This window comes from Colobus angolensis, unplaced genomic scaffold (genome assembly GCF_000951035.1).
Source record: "Colobus angolensis palliatus isolate OR3802 unplaced genomic scaffold, Cang.pa_1.0 Scaffold374, whole genome shotgun sequence".
NCBI classification, from domain to species: domain Eukaryota; kingdom Metazoa; phylum Chordata; class Mammalia; order Primates; family Cercopithecidae; genus Colobus; species Colobus angolensis.
Window position 1 is genome coordinate 1,367,042 of NW_012117088.1, and position 15,056 is coordinate 1,382,097.

Here is a 15,056-nt window from a genome sequence, read left to right on the forward strand (position 1 = left end):
TCTCAGAGTTGTGCCGCTGGTGTTATGAGAGTTATAAGACCCCTGCTGCCAAGCCAGACTCTGTTTCTCTGTTCTAGGCCCCAAATAAGGGCAGACCCCCCTCGATATCTGTGTGATTTCTTTCCCTGGGATGTGTCTTCCACAGACGCATTAGCTCATTGATGAAGGGTACCACTGTTGGTCTTAATCTGCTTCAGTATTCCCTTTAACTTGATGGTGTCTTGCCTACTTCTCCAGCTTCATCTCCTATGCCTTCTTCATGTCACACATTTATGAAAATGTAGTGCTTTCCATTCTAGAATCTTCCATGTTCCCTTATGTCACATGCCTTTGCTCATGCTGTATCTTCTGCCGGCAGTGTCCTCCTGCCCCCAACCAACGCTTACACTCTTTTCCCATTTGGTGCATGTCTAATTCCATTAAGACTGAGTTCAAATGTAACCTCCTCAGTGCCACCTTCCCTGACTTCCCCAAACTCAATTAATAACTTTGTTCTTTGCATATTTCAGTAATTTTGTTGAGCTGAAATTAATTTGCTTTCCGATTCAAATTCAGTACTTTGTTTTCTCACTTACTATCAAGTTTCTTGCATAGGGATGATCACTTTTATATGTAGCGTTTCTTAAATTTTTATTTGGAAAAAAAAAAACCAAAAATTAGAGACAATGATTCCTTTGGATGGAGATGAACTATTAATATTAATGCATTCTGAAATTACTATGGACTCTTCAGAAGAGGGTATGACTAGAGAGATGAAGGACAATTTTAGTCACTGCTAATGATCAAAACGAAACAACAACAAAAATCCTTGTTATGTAAAATCTCTGATTTTCTCAATACCCTTTGAAAGATATTCTGGAAAATTGTGAATCTCACTTCCAGTGAGCCTCTGCAACTCCAAGGCACATGTTAATAATCTTCCTCGTAGGTCTCTTTGCAAGCTGCATTGTTTTATCACAGTTGTGTGAGTTCTAGGGGCCTCCAGTGTCAGCAACACACAGACCCTGCCCGGTCCCTGCCTAGATGGCCACCTGAGCCATGAACCCCTCAAACTCAGTCACTCCTTCCTGTACAGTTGTAGGTAACAGCCGGTATACCAACATAATACAAGAAGTACCACTATTTAATGCCTATTGGAATTTTGATCCACTTCTTACACTCTGCTCCAAGCTGTAAGGAGTGGATAGTCAGCTCCGGAAAGCAATCATCAATCTGAAAAATGGTTTTTATTTTTCATTAATAGAACTGTCAAAAAAATATCTTTTGGAAATGACAACTCTGCTTTGAATTGATGACATAGACCAGGGGCTGGTCAACCACAGCTTCTCTATCACATCCATCCGGCTGCTTGTTTTCCTAAATAGTTGAAACATGCCCATGTCATTTATTTACATATTGTCCAAGACTGCTTTTACATTTTAATGGCAGAGTGTAGTAGTTGCAAGAGAAACTGTGTGGCCCATGAAGACTAAAATATTTGCTATTTGGTCCTTCATGGAAAGTTTGCCAACTCCTGACGGCAATACAGAGTTCTACCAGAAACCATAAATGCAAACTCTCCAATATCCATTTATTACTCAAAGTATGATTCTGAGAGTATATTTCTCTCAGAACGTAGCATCAGGAAAGCCACTGGTGAGTTTGTAATCTTGGACGCACTGTGAATCACATAATGGATTGTGTCTCCTCTTTGGCTTTGGCTATCAGAATATCCTGAGCCAAAAATTGTCATCCTCTGTAGAGAGGTAGATGGTACTTATCTTTACCCACTTTTAGATTTTCCTACTTTTAAATCCTCTTCGCTCTGATTTCCTAACTATTAATTTTTGTCTGATGACCTTGCATGTACATATCTGTTGAGAAAAAGTTAGATATAAATACATATGTCAGTAGTGTATACCCTCTGCACTTTCACAGTTGATTGTCTAGAATTAGCTGTTTGAATGTCTGCTTCTATCTTCTAGTTTAAACACCCTTTGGGGGATTTTTTTCTGTTGCTTATTTATTTTGGTTTTTTTTTTTGTCTTTTTTGTTTTGTTTGTATTGGTAGTGGATTACTTTTAGAAAGTATTTCAGAGACCAGCATATTTTCAACTTAAATTAATTGTCAGTTGCAGTATAAATAATAGTGTCTTCGAGGTGCCTGAATTTGACTCCTTGGTTAAAATAAATTACTTAGTTTTCATGCTTTTATTAATAAAATAATAATTGTTACTATTTAATAAGTGTCTAGTATTTTCTAGGTGCTTATGTACATTGTTGAATTCTTTCCCTGTAGCAGGCATGGTGGGTCTTAATATTTCCATTTAATAAGATAGTAACAATAAGACTCAGAGAGATGACATACCTTCCTTGGAGGGAGTGTGCAGTATTACAGCCAGTGATGCCTGCAGGAGTCAAGTGATGTCCATGAATGAAGCAGGTGGGTGTAATACAATCTGGAGCCATGGGGACCTATGAGTGCACACTTTGTCTGAAGGGGCAGCTGCTACCCAGACAACCAAACACTGCCATCCTCAAGTCTCAGCTTGCTATTGCTTGAGTTCCCAACTTATCAGAAACCAGAAATCCAGACATTCAGTGAAATATTTTAATTTTAAAAACACTGTTTCAAAATAATGAAACATATTGTGGATTAGGTTTGGCGCCCAGGCTACCAGTCTTTAAACTTGGTGATGACCACACGCCTTTGGGCCTGAATACTAACTTTACCACATTCTGTGTTACCTTGAGCAACTTAACCTCTCTAAGCTTCAGTTTCATCAACTAAACAATGACTAATAGTAGTATGAATTTATTGAGATTTGGTAAAATGTTTAACCTGTGCCTACCACATAAAACATACTCATTAAAGGCCTACCTACCCATTATGTTACAGCTAAGTAATTTTTTACTTGGAAGTTGTAATCAGGCCTTTATGACCTCAAAACCACATCCTTTTCTCCCAGTACAATCCTGTCTCTCATTATTCAGTGTTTCATTTTTTTTTATTCCTAACTCTAGTTTGCCAGTTGTTTATCATAATAGAAGCAGACCAACAATTTTATGAGCCATATAAACATTTATACTAAAAAGTATAATTAATTGAATAAATTTTTCCTTTCAATTTTGCTCAAAAAGTCATTTTTAAAGTTCTTGCGATTTCCTCTAAATTAAAAAAGTTAAACTTCTTTTTATAAATGCACTTACAGCTCCCATTGATTTCAGTGGGAGTCAAGAATCCAAGGATGGAATCTAGCCTGAAGAATTTTAATTTTCTGTTTGTTTACAACGGGAGATAACAAAAAAGGTATGTTTGCTTAGAGTGTATCTACATTAAGTATTCTAGCTAGCTGGGTCAAGTACAGTATTATGACTGAAGTTGAGAGCAAAGAGTTTCTTCATTGCATAGGCAGACCTGAAGATGCATTCTTATAAATGAGCAAACATAGCTGTAGGTATCAAAGATAACAAGCAAGATTGAGTAGGAGAAAGGATTTCACTGGGGTGAGAAGGGGAAACAATTATGCATTACAGTTGTTAAGTAGCTTTTTACCTGTATCTTTTCTTCTGACTGATATTTTTTAAGGGAAATGATTAACATAGTAAAGAAATACTTTCTCTAACAAGATTTTTTTATAGTGAACTTTATTCACACTACCTGGAGGGTTATTCTGTCCTGACACAGTTGAGTAAAACAGTATCATCTCAAAGTACAGTGGCAGGATAGAGCAATGAACAAAGAACTGGTTTTGGGAATGAAGGACCATAGGTTCTAGTCTCAGTTTGGCACACAAACAACTGTGATTTTGGGCAAATCACTCTCTGTTGATTGGAGATAATAAACCTATCTATCAATAGTGAGAATATCTGTGGAAGACCTTTGTTTCTAGATAAAAGTACAGTATTGTTGCTATAGTGATTTTTATGTGATGATGGTGATGGTATAGAACAGATATGAAATTATAAGCACTCATCTACCAGGGAATTAAGTAGTTTCAATTTCTTCAACAACAGAGGAGACATACACTGTCAGTTACATACATTTTGATTTTGACCTCCCAGAAATAAACAAGTTAAGGCTGTTCATCTTTTTTTTCCCTGAGAAGTAAGAGGCAGTAAGAGTAAAAATTAATGGCTTGTGGATAGAACAAGAAATAAGGAATAAGTAACATGAGTAATGTAAAGTGGAGATAATTGAGTGTGAGTAAAAGCAATGCTAAGCAGCCTGAAGCCCCTGGTGGTGTATAATTTTGATAGCTCAATTAGCTGATTTCTCCCTTTCTCTCTCTTTCTTTTCCCCCCTCCCTCTTTCCCTCTTTCCCTCCCTTCCTTCCTTCCTTCCTTCCTTCCTTCCTTCCTTCCTTCCTTCCTTCCTTCCTTCTTTCCTTCTTCATTTTTTTCACAGTTCTTAGCAGTCTGGACAGAGGAGCAGAAAGACAGATTGTATGTATTCATATGGCACTGGTGACTATTTGGCAGGGGAGTCAGGAACATGACACGAGGGCAAACATATTAATGAATTTGGAAATAGAATTATTTACTTGGTAGACAATGTGTTTCAAAAACAGTGGAAAAGGAAGCAAGAAATGAAGTCTAAAGAGACTAGTCATTGTGGTAAAAGAAATGCACATTAGTCTTTGATGTCTGGAGATGTCTTTATTGTGCTTGATATGATGACTTAGCTGGATATAAAACTTCGGGTTGACTTATATTCTTCCAGAAATTTGTGTATTCTGATATATACTGTTGCTGAAGGGAAATCTACTGTCTAATTGTTACTCTTTTGTTGGTATTTTCTCTCTTGCAGCTTTTAAGGTCTTATTCTTATCCTTGATATTCTGCAGGTTTCAAATCATATGCCTCAATGTGTAATATTTTTATTTATTGTGGGACTCAGGTATTTCTTTGACTTTGGAAAATTCTTGACTATATTTCTTTAAATATTATTTTTCTATAATTTAAAAAATGGAATGCCTGTTTCACAAATGTTGCATATCCTTATTCTATCTTATATGACTTTTTGAAGTCTTTTGTCTATCGATGATGAATTAAAAATAATTTTCACAGTATTATTTTTCAGTGTTTAGGTCTTATCTTTTGTGTTTAAAACAAACTTCAATAACATTTTACAAAATTCTAAGATATCTAGCAGGTTATTTTTATATCAATTTGTTGTTTCTCATTTCTGCCTGATTTTATTTTATATTTTCTTTTCCATTTCTAATATTTTTAAAGGTTTGTAATTCACAAATATATAACTTAGTTATCCCAATGCAAACACCTCTGTAACTCTCACGTAAGTCAAGAGATAAAACATTGCCAGCATCCCAGATTCTTTTTTTTTAGGCCTCTTTCTAATTACTACCCTATCTTTTCCACAGAATAAAGCACTATCATAATTTATGACATCATCGTGTAGATGTACCTGTTTCTGAAGTTTGTATAAGTGAAATCATAGAGTATATATTTTTGGTATCTGGTTTCTTTCACTGAAATTTATTCTTCTATCTTGCTGTTGAGGGCTATAGTTCATTAATTTTCATTGTTTTTTAGTATTCAATTATATTGATATACTGCAATTTATTTATCCATTATAATATTAATAGACATTCTGATTTTTCCTAGTCAGGATTTATTATGAATAATGCTACTATAATCGTTCTTGTACATGTCTCTTGGTGCGCATGGCATACATTTATGTTAGGTAGGTATGTAGAAGTGCTAGCTCAGATAATATGCATGTAGATAATGTAGATAATATGCTGTAGATAATGCCAACTGTTTACCAAAGTTAATTTACCAATTTATATTCCTATGAGTAGTATATGAGAATTCTTATTGATTCACATGCTTGTTAGCACTTGATATTATTAGCTGATTTTTAGTTTTAACCATTCTGCTAGCTGTGCTGTGATACCTGGTTGTGAGGTTGACACCTTTACATATATTTATCCTTTCTTTGGATAGCATCTGTTATGAATGCCTGTTTAAGTGTCCTACTCCTTTTTCATTAGATTGTCTGTTTCTCTACTTGGTTTTTATTACTTCTTTATGCATTTTGGATGTGAGCTCTTTGTTGACTAAATTGCTGAAAATATCTTCCACCATGTGCTAAAGTGAACTAAATATGGCCTGAGAAGGACTGCATACTTCTATATGAGAGTCTTTGTGGACAAACTGCCACCTAATTTAACAGGTAGAGAAGATTGAAAACCTAATTTGAGAGTATGTACCTATAACAATAGCTGAGTCTTGGCCAATCCCAGCAGCTGTACTTCAACCACTCATACGCTGCTGACTCTTCAAACTGTGTTCAAATAAGGCAAACGCTGAGCTGTAACCAGTTCAGTTGTTTCTGTACCTCACTTCTGATGTCTGTACCCACTTCCCTTTTTTAGGTCTATAAATCTTCTTCCACCACGTGGCTGCACTAGAGTCTCTCTGAATCTGCTGTGATTCTTGGGGCTGCCTGGTTCATGAATTGTTCATTGCTCAATTTTACACCTTTAAATTTAATTAGGCTGAAGATTTTCTTTTAACACATGTCATAGCTTGCCTTTTCATACTGCTGATAGTTCCTTTTACTTCTGATCAACAGAAATTCTTAATTTCATGTAGCACAATTCATCATTGTTTTCTTTAACGACCTGCTTAAGATATATTTTCCTTTTCCAAGGTCATAGAGATACTATTCTGTGTTATTTTCCATTATTATTATTTGCCATTCATGTGAGTATCTACAAACTACTCAGAATAGATTTTTTCCCACGGTATAATGTAGAGAGCATTTTTCCCTTTGTGAATATTCAGTTAGCCTAACACCATTTATTGAAAAGGCTATCCTTTTTCCACCTTTATTATAAATCAGTGTCTACATAAATAAAGATCTGTTTCTGTGTTCTCTATTTTCTTCCTTGGTCTATTTGTCTATTGTGTACCATCAACACACCATTTTAATGTTAGAGCTTTATACTCACTAATATAAGTAGACAGAGCTTTATAATAGTCACTAATATAAGTAGAGCAAGCTGTCTTACCTTTTTCCTCTTTAGGGTTATGTTGATCATTCTTGACCTTTTGCGTATCCAAATACACATTATAAATTTGGAAGAACTGGCATCTTTATAATATCGACTCTTTACTCTATCAGCATGGATTATCCTGTAAGCATTTAGATTTTTTTTTTTTTTTTTTTTTTTTTTTGAGACGGAGTCTCACTCTGTCGCCCAGGCTGGAGTGCAGTGGCTGGTTCTCAACTCACTGCAAGCTCCGCCTCCCGGGTTTACGCCATTCTCCTGCCTCAGCCTCCGAGTAGCTGGGACTACAGTCGCCCACCACCTCGCCCAGCTAGTTTTGTATTTTTAGTAGAGACGGGGTTTCACCGTGTTAGCCAGGATGGTCTCGATCTCCTGACCTCGTGATCCGCCCGTCTCGGCCTCCCAAAGTGCTGGGATTACAGGCTTGAGCCACCGCGCCCGGCCGTTAAAGCATGTTTATGCTGAAATATTTGTATAATTTGAGCAATGCTAGCCATAAATAGAATAAATTCAGAACAAGGTTTTTTTTTAAAAAGCACTACAAACATGTCAATAGGTAGTCTGTGTTTATATGTGGTACTTACACATTTAAACTTAATTCTCAGCATTTACTTTATGGTTACTGCTGTAACTTAAAAAGTCTCACCAAGGGATAAGGTATAACTACCTACAAACCGGCATATTTGTTAATTTTTTAGTTTGTGAAAATATCTTGAACTCATTTATACAGGGACCAAATTTCAACTCAGACAGTAATCAGCTTTTTAGTGAACCTCATAGTTTGCAACTGCATACGGGCAACAGAAAATATGAAAGAATTTCTAACTATGGGAATAACATGTTTAAAAAATTTAGCATTTAATTTAATTTAATTTAACATTCTAGGGAGTTCATCAGCAATTTCAATGTAATTTTAGGTGCAATTGGGAATTTGGCACTCTCAGTAGAGCTGTTAGCATAGAAAACCTTATAGATGGAATAAGTACATTTAATGGCACATGTGAAGGGATTGTTCTAAAATTGACTTCAAGGGCTTCATTTTCCACTACTGAACTGGGTCGCTCAACATGGGTGTTATTGTTCCTGATGTTAGGGCATATTCTCTTTTTACAATAAAATTATGACTGTCAGAAGATTTTAACTTGACATATGTGGCATCTCTGCCTCCACAACCTCCATAGGATTGTTTCTCTCCATAGAGTATGTTCGTGTGAAATCCTATTTCATTGCCTTAGGAACTTCAATAGTTTCTTGTCAGTCACTGCAGCTGGGTTCCTGTGCTTGGCCACAGCCCCTACTCCAGAGCCAGCCCCTCTCCTTTTCCTGATGTATATATTTCCTGATATATATATATACACACACACACACACACACATTCTATTTATATTATTGAATATAGATTCTATTTATATTTATTGAACACACATATATATTCTATTTATATTTACTGAATATTCAATAAAATATATATATATTCAAATGCAGAGTAATAACATAGATTTAAATATATATATAAATATATTTAAAAGTACATTAAAAATATATTTCAAGACCATGTTATTGCTCTGCATTTTGAATGGAATTAATGCATCAATGTGTGACTATTGTGTCATTTTGACCAGAAGTCAAATTTGGGGTCACTGTAGCAAAAGGTGAAGGAAAAACTGGAGGTGTGTAGGCATGGACACAAAGCAATTGTGTAAATCTTTGGGACTGAACTGGCACCATAGAACTAGAGAAGGGAAGAATAATCTTCTAAATCAGCAGGCTAGCTAGAGTCCTCTGAATCTTCACCCTAACTCAGAGTTTTGGGGACTAAGGATGTATTAGAAAAGGGCAGGTCTTAATTTAACTTAATATGTTCATAGAACTTTCTGGAAAGGATTAGGACGTTCTTTTCCAACAGAGGTGAGATTCTGAGAGGACTGGATTAGAATCTAGGTATTGTGTGTCAAGATGGGCATGTCAGGATGGGAGGGGGACACAGGGTCCCACTAAGACATACATTGAGCTGGCAGTTATCATGAGAAGAGGACTGATACTGTGTACTTACAAGATTTATGGAAATGCATTGGGGAATGGCAATCAACCCTTAGAAGGAAGTGAAGAGATGAAGAGAAGGAGTGTGAAAAAGGTATATGTGCACAAGAGAGAAAACATACTAAATCAGAGAGTGAAAAAATGTGAGTATTTCTGTGAGTCCACATTTTTCCCAAAGCTGAAAGGATTTGTGGATGCATGAGTTGCCCCATGAAAATTATCCAGCATGTTGCTCACCCACAAGATTTGCAGGTCTATGGAGGAGTACAATAACGGCAGTGATGACAGCCATGTAAAATGACACTCATGTCTTCTTTTCAAAATCAGTAACACATAGAACTCTTCTTCCATCACATTTGATTTCATGTTTAATACAGTATGCAGCAGCTGATCATGTATATCCCCTTATAATTGAGAGATCAACAAGACACGACTTTATAATAACTGTGTACGGGGAGTTTTTTATTCATTCACCCACTCATTCAGGTATTTAGAAAGTATCTATTAAGGGCTTATCGAGTGCCAGGATGTAGTCTAGGCCCTGGAAGTACATCAATGTGCAAAATCATCAAATTTGGTTTGTAGTAAATGGAAATAAAAGGAAGAAACAGAAAAACTGTGTGTACTTCCTAAAGTGTTCTAGTAGTGGTGGAAGAAAAATAACTAGGACATAGTCTTTTAATCACTAGTTTTCTGGCTCTTCCTTCAACTAATTCAACTATGAAACATAATGTATATAGAACATACATATTTGCATGTGACTGCTAGGAGTTTATGGGGGTACACAAAAATAAATACAATCAGATTTCATTCTTCAAGAGACACACAGTTTCAAAGGGAGACATATGTGTGATTACAAACAAAATGGTACAAACACGAGTTTGACAGAGCTAAATGCTGGGAACTCTGGAGCACATAGTAGATGCAGTTCCCTGTGCTGGAAGGAATAGGAAAGGCTTTTTACAAAGGACCTCTGAGCTGGCTCTGGGGGGAGTGGGAACTGGCCAGTGTTGGTGGTGGAGGAAGCAGTGTTCAGGTCGGGAGAGGGAAATGTGCAAATACCTCTCCTGATACGCTCCTAGTGTCACCATGGTGTTACCATCTCCTATTCTCATCTGCTGGCTTTCATAAAATTATATTCTCTTTCTTCTTAATGGGCACACTAGAAAATTTTTTCTTTGCCAGTCTCCTGTGTCTGACAGAGGACAGGCCAGTGAATAACTTTAGGTATGGGGTGTGCAATGTCTGGGAAGAAGCAAGAGGAAGGCTGCTGGGGTGCTGGAATGTTTTAGATCATGATGTGTGGGTTGGTTACACGTGCCAAACTCTATTCGGCCATATGCTTATCAATGCATTTCCAGCATTTTACTATGTGCATACTAGACTTCAATGAAACAAGGGGAAAAAAAGCCTCCTAACCCAATGATATTAATGTCAGTCCTATGACACTAATTTCTATATGGAGCTGTTTAGCACTTGGCATCGAATGTATTTTGTTTTGTGTTGTGTTGTTTTGTTTATTCTCTGTTCATTTCTTGTATGAGAATGTTTTCAGAAATCAGATTTTAAATGCCATTTAAGATCTCAATTTTGTTTTAGGTTCATTTGTCCCCTTCTGTGGAATCTCTATGGCTTTAAGTTGGAAATATATAAACTCACACACGGGGTGCAGTTGGCTTTATATTTTAGAAGCTTCCTTTGCATACAGCCTATGGAGCATGTGTTTTTGTTTCTCTCTGTAAGTGCCTTGTGGCAGGGGATAATTCTACCATTTCTCTTTGTAGTATCTGGGAGATTGAGTTGTGTACACAGTCTGAGTCCTCAATAAATATTGCTGAGAGGGAACAAGTGTGAATTTTTTTTTCCATTTTGATTTATGAGCCTCTTAGAAAGGAGGGAGGAAAGACCTAAATAGTATACTTAAGTGATCTTATTTCTCCCCATGCCCCGTAAACAGTTTAAAAGAGGAAAAGAAAGAAAATACTCTTGAAGGTTGATTGCGGGTCCACAGAACAAATTAGACTTACTCAAGTTTTATGAATCTCCAAATAGCAAGTTTATATAGATTTGCTGGAGTTTAGATATATGTATCTGCCAAACAAGACAACTTTTAAAGAAAATAGTTGTTTTGCATTTTTTTCAGGTCAGAAATTGAGTATTTAGCTAAGCTTTTGCTCTTAGAAATTATCAGGAAAAATATGCCATCTATGTTGTAATTGTACAACAAACCCAATGAAGAGATCTCATTTCAGGTAAAGCAACTAGCAGGTCCCCTGAACCTCCATGTAAGCATAAAGAAAATTGCATTAGTCTGTTCCCATGCTGCTAATAAAGACATAATTGAAACTGGGTAATTTATAAAGGAAAGAGGTTTAATTGACTCACAGTTCCACATGGCTGGGGAGGCCTCACAATCATTGCAGAAGGCGAATGAGGAGCAAAGTCACATCTTACATGGCAGCAGGCAAGAGACTGTGTTCAGGGGAACTCACCTTTATAAAACCATCAGATCTCATGAGACTTTTTCACTATCACAAGAACAGTACGGGAAAGATGCGTCCCATGATTCAATTACCTGCCACCGGGTCCCTCTCATGACACCTGGGAATTATAGGAGCTACAATTCAAGATGAGATTTGAGTCGGGACACAGGCAAACTGTACCATAAGCCTGATTTTTTTTCATGTTGCTCTTACTTGGTGATATTTGAGGCCAGCCAAGGCAGAACTTATTGAGCACTTTCAGAACCCTTCTAGAGCTCTCTTTTTCTTGCCGACCCCTGTATCTAATTCTCTGTTATTCCTACTAGAGTTGCCAGTGACCACACACTGGCCCTGAGGCCTAAGACGCTTTGCTGTAGGTCCCCACCTTGGGCTATGCTGCATGTCATTAAATAATGCTTGGTCATGCGTTGTCTATATTTAATTCTTTTCCTTGGTATCCTGAACTTTGCCATCCAAAGATTATTTGCTGATTCCAGAACCAAGCTATGCAAATATGTTTATGTATGCAATTTTTCTAATGTAAGATGTATTATACTATGCTTCTCCTTTTTACTTTCTTTTTTTTATTATTATACTTTTAAGTTCTAGGGTACATGTGCACAACGTGCAGATTTGTTACATATGTATAGATGTGCTGTGTTGGTGTGCTGCACCCATTAACTCATCATTTACATTAGGTATTTCTCCGAATGCTATCCCTCTCCCATCCCCACACCCCACGACAGGCCCCAGTGTGTGATGTTCCCCACCCCTTGTCCTTTTTCATAAATCAAATGTATGTGAAAGTGAAAACGTTTTGCTGGGCCAGGTGTGGTGGCTCATGCCTGTAATCCTGACACTTTGAGAGGCCAATGTGAGTGGATCACAAGGTCAAGAGATTGAGACCATCCTGGCCAACATGGTGAAACCCTGTCTCTACTAAAAACACAAATATCAGCTGGGTGTGGTGGTATGCACCTGTCATCCCAGCTACTCAGTCTCCTGAGGCAGGAGAATCACTTGAACCTGGGAGTCAGAGGTTGCAGTGAACAGAGATTGAGCCACTGCACTCCAGCCTGGCTACAGAGTGAGACTCTATCTCAAAAAAAAAAAAAAAAAAAAACCCAACGCAAAAAACAAAAAAAAAAAAAAAAAAAAAAAAGAGAGAAAGAAAGAAACAAAGAAAATGCCTAGCTGCAAAACACAGAAAAAACATAGATAATCATTCATAAGAGAATAAAATGTTTTCAAAATCTCTCCACCATTAACCCCACACGTATGCACATACACTCACACATGTACACACACATATATATACATTACACATATTATTTGCTTTTTTAATTTAAACAATATTTACTTAAAATGTTTCATGTCAGTAAATATATTTCCATAACATTTTTCTTTGTGTCTGGAAAGCATTCCACTTTATGAATAAACTATCATTTTATCACTTTATGAATAAACTATCATTTATTTACAGTCTCTTACTGTTACACATTTTTGCTATATTAAATTAATAGAGAATCCTTACAATACATATGTTTCTCATCAACAATTTTTTTAAAGCTTCTTAGAATATCCAAGTCAAAGACATGTGTTAAAAAAAACCCTAGCACTGATCCCGGAGCAAGATGGTCGAATAGGAGCAGCTCCAGCCTCCAGCTCCCAGTGCACGTGACACAGAGAACAGGTGATTTCTGCATTTTCAACTGAGGTACAGGGTTCATCTCACTGGAGAGTGCTGGACAATTGGTGCTGGTCAGCTGGTGCAGCCCGACCAGCGAGAACTGAAGCAGGGTGAGCCATTGCCTCACCTGGGAAGCGCAAGGGGAAAGGGAGTTCCTTTTCCTAGCCAAGGGAAACTGAGACACACAACACCTGGAAAATCGGGTAACTCCCACCCTAATACTGCGCTTTACCAAGGGTCCTAGCAAATGGTACCCCAGGAGATTATATCCCACACCTGGCCCAGAGGGTCCCATGCCCACGGAGCCTCCCTCGTTGCTAGCACAGCAGTCTGAGATCTAACTGCAAGGCAGCAGCGAGGCTGGGGGAGGGGCGCCCGCCATTGCTGAGGTTTAAGTAGGTAAACACACCTGCAGGGAAGCTCGAACTGGGTGAAGCCCACTGCAGCTCCTGCATGTCTCTGTAGACTCCATCTCTGGGGACAGGGCATAGCTAAACAAAAAGCAGCAGAAACCTCGGCAGAGGTAAATGACCCTGTCTGACAGCTTTGAAGAGAGCAGTGGATCTCCCAGTACAGAGGTTGAGATCTGAGAACAGACAGACTGCCTGCTCAAGTAGGTCCCTGACCCCTGAGTAGCCTAACTGGGAGACATTCCCCACTAGGTGCAGACTGACACCTCATACCTCACACAGCAGGGTACACCCCTGAGATGAAGCTTCCAGAGCAAGAATCAGGCAGCAACACTGACTGTTCAGCAATATTCTATCTTCTGCAGCCTCTGCTGCTCATACACAGGCAAACAGGGTCTAGAGTGGACTTCAAGCAATCTCCAACAGACCTACAGCTGAGGGTCCTGACTGTTAGAAGGAAAACTAACAAACAGAAAGGACATCCACACCAAAACCCCATCAGTTCATCACCATCATCAAAGACCAGAGACAGATAAAACTACAAAGATGGGGAAAAAGCAGGGCAGAAAAGCTGGAAATTCAAAAAATCAGAGTGCATCTTCCCCTCTAAAGCAATGTAGCTCATCGCCAGCAACAGATCAAAGCTGGATGGAGAATGACTTTGACGAGTTGAGAGAAGTCTTCAGTCGATTAAAATTCTCAGAGCTAAAGGAGGAACTATGTAACCAGCACAAAGAAACTAAAAATCTTGAAAAAAGAATGAAAGAATGGATAACTAGAATAATCAATGCAGAGAAGGCCATAAACAAACTGGCAGAGATAAAAACCATGACACGAGAAATACGTGACAAATGCACAAGCTTCAGTAACCAACTTGATCAACTGGAAGAAAGAGTATCAATGGTTGAAGATCAAATGGATGAAATGAAGCAAGAAGATAAGTCTAGAGAAAAAAGAGGAAAAAGAAATGAACAAAGCCTCCAAGAAATATGGGATTATGTGAAAAGACCAAATCTAAGTCTGATTGGTGTGCCTGAAAGTGAGGGGGAAAATGGAACCAAGTTGGAAAACACTCTTCAGGATATCATCCAGGAGAACTTCCCCAACCTAGTAAGGCAGGCCAACATTAAAATTCAGGAAATACAGAGAATGCCACAAAAATACTTCTCAAAAAGAGCAACTCCAAGACACATAATTGTCAGATTCACCAAAGTTGAAATGAAGGAAAAAATGTTAAGGGCAGCCAGAGAGAAATGTCGGGTTACCCACAAAGGGAAGCCCATCAGACTAACAGTGAATCTCTAGGCAGAAACTCTCCAAGCCAGAAGAGAGTGGGGGCCAATATTCAACATTCTTAAAGAAAAGAATTTTCAACCCAGAATTTCATATCCAGCCAAACTAAGTTTCATAAGTG

The 15,056-nt window shown here is 37.8% G+C and overlaps 1 pseudogene; it reads right to left on the reverse strand.

Moving 5' to 3' along the window:
- Nucleotides 1-7,892: 7,892 nt before the first annotated feature.
- Nucleotides 7,893-15,056, reverse strand: part of LOC105520252 — a 76,480-nt pseudogene continuing 69,316 nt past the window's right edge.